The following is a 2,626-nucleotide window of genomic DNA, read 5'->3' on the forward strand; positions in this document are numbered from 1 at the left end:
CCCTCCGTACATTTGAACTCTGTCCTGAGCAAAGCGGCTACTGTGACGCTAGTTGTAGACCGTGGGAAAAATCCAGCTCTACTACAAAAGAGGCATGCGTTTTCTCCCGTAGACTAATGCCTAAAATTAATGAGCAATAATATTTTCACTAACCGGAACTCCCACGGCTCCCACCTAGCACTTACCAGGCTGAGCCAAATGAAATTCCCACCTTCAACTGTTTTTGGTCCACATCTGCTTTATCCGTATATGGACAGCATGCTAGATGCCTGATACCACCAGAGGTAGAAGGCATAGCATTTTTAAAAATAATCAATAAAGCTTTAAAGTTTAAAAAACACCAGCTATGTAACCTTGGGCAACACTCTTGAACTTTTCGTGACTTGGTTGTCTTATATCTATCGATTGGGAATAATAATGGACTTCAACAAGTATTAGCTATTATCGTAAAGCAGTAGAAGCAGAAATCTGGCTAAGACATAGACCCTACTTTTGTGAACTTCATAGTTTGTGAGGACGTATGATATCGTGAATGCCAGGACTGTCGCTAGCTTCCATGGTGACATTGAATTATTTAGCAAATGGTATGTTCTCTGAACGGATGAACTTAGCCCCAGAGCAGGGACCTTTCGTGTCGTGCACAGCCTGCCACAGTCATTTGCGGTAGTCCCAGTGGGAGCTAAGGTAAAAATAGGAACGGCGTGCTCCAGCAGCTCGGTAGATGGGCACCTAGCCCAACGAGAAGGTTCCCTTTAAGTGAAACTAGACATTTTTGCTACACTCCAGATTCAAAGCAAAGCAAGTAAATGACATTAAAGGCGGAGCCCTGAATTTAGAAAATCCTTGACTTGGGTGCTGCTTCCTATCACTGGAGACCTCTTGCTTCTTGGTATCTCCCCACCTTCTAACCAAGTTTCCGATTCTCCTTGGACTCTATTTTAGCCCTGAATACTCAATTTTTGAACGCAGGACCTTTGGGCACAGGTAGCCAAGTCCTTTGGGCAGCAGCCAGCACCTTTCCCATCATCTCACTGTGCCCACATTCTTCCCATACGCTCCTCGTCCCAGCCTCCACCTGTAACGAAGCATCAGGACCCCGCGAGTCTAGGCATGCATCTGAAGTGTCTAAGATTATCATTGCTATCTAAGCATAGATTGCTATCTAAACGAGCTACCTTCCCTGATGGACCTGGAAAACATTTTACCCTCTTTGTTTCCTTTTTATTAGTACATATATAACCTCAAAAAATATATGGAATTGGAAGAAACTGTCACCTGTGTTCTCTTTCTGAAAGGCCTGAGGAAGAAGGGAAAGAGAAAAGTGATATCTATGAACAGGCTAGCAGACTAAACACATGGTCCCCTCAAAAAGCATATGGTCTCTTAGGCAAGACCGACATACGAAGTGATTGTTCCACGACAGTGTGATGTGGGATACAAAGGAATATATACACCACATAGAAACAAAATAGAGGGTGGTAGGCAAGGTAAAGGTTCAGAAGAATGAAGGACTGAATGAAGGACCAAGATGTGAGAAAATGATCGAAAGAAAAAGCAGAGAAATAGGTGTTCAGTAGGGACCCTTGAACCATGAATGGAGAGAGACAAGGAGGTAACTGCGGAAGCAAAACTATGGACTATACTTGAGCGGGGGAGGGTGTGACATTGAGTAGTTCTTGCTCGATGTCTCTTTTCGCGTTGGAAACAAAGCAGTCTGCGGGTTGGAGGGTTCAGGAGGGAGAACAGAAGATTACAAAGAACGGAAAAGGTTTGCCAATCCCCTGAGAGTAGGAGAGAGCTGCCCAAAGAGATGGTAGAGGTGGACGAGATGGATGCACGGCACGAAAGTTCCAAATGAGTGGGGGAGACAAGGGACTGTCAAATTACTCATCATCGTGGTCATGTAATTTTTCTCCATAGCACTGAGCTACCAAGCAAGAGGAATAGAAGACGCCAATTTTCATTTGATTCATATTTAGGGTTCAAAGACATCATTGGTACTGATGAGAGTAGATTGTATGATTGACTAGGAGGTTTGGGTTGGACAAATGCTCCTTAGCGCTGTGAGTTTAAAGCTCAAAATCCTTAAACAGTGATCCGATAACCCCCATGATCTGGCCCCTGCTATAGCTCTATCGGCCTTCATTGTCTGGCACAGCGTCTATGTCCCTGGCTCACCGGGACGTTTTTAGCTCCTTGGCACACCTCGAAAATGCAAGTATGTCACACCTCGGAATTTCTGAGCATGCTGATCCTTCTACGGCGATGCTCTTCACACTCTGCCTGGCTGGCTTCGCCTCGTTCTTCAGTTTCTACTTACGTGAAACTGTCTCAGAGACAGGCTTCAGAGAAACATTCCTAGGTTCCCCTCCTCGGTGAGCATCCCCTGCACCTGCACTCTATTCCCTAGAGCTCATCACGCTCGAAAGTTCTCAGTGCCTTCCTTCCTCCACATATTGCAAATTCACTGAGCATGTGTCTCATATTTACGACTACATCCTGTGTCTTCCACGGTGCTCCGCTCACAGCAGAGGCTCAGTGGACATTTGTTGAGAGAACGCTGACTAGTCGAGTTGATAATCTTAAAAGGCGCCCTCAAGGCTACAAGGCAGGAAATCAGAGAGAG

This window comes from Rousettus aegyptiacus, unplaced genomic scaffold (assembly GCF_014176215.1).
Source record: "Rousettus aegyptiacus isolate mRouAeg1 unplaced genomic scaffold, mRouAeg1.p scaffold_m13_p_16, whole genome shotgun sequence".
NCBI classification, from domain to species: domain Eukaryota; kingdom Metazoa; phylum Chordata; class Mammalia; order Chiroptera; family Pteropodidae; genus Rousettus; species Rousettus aegyptiacus.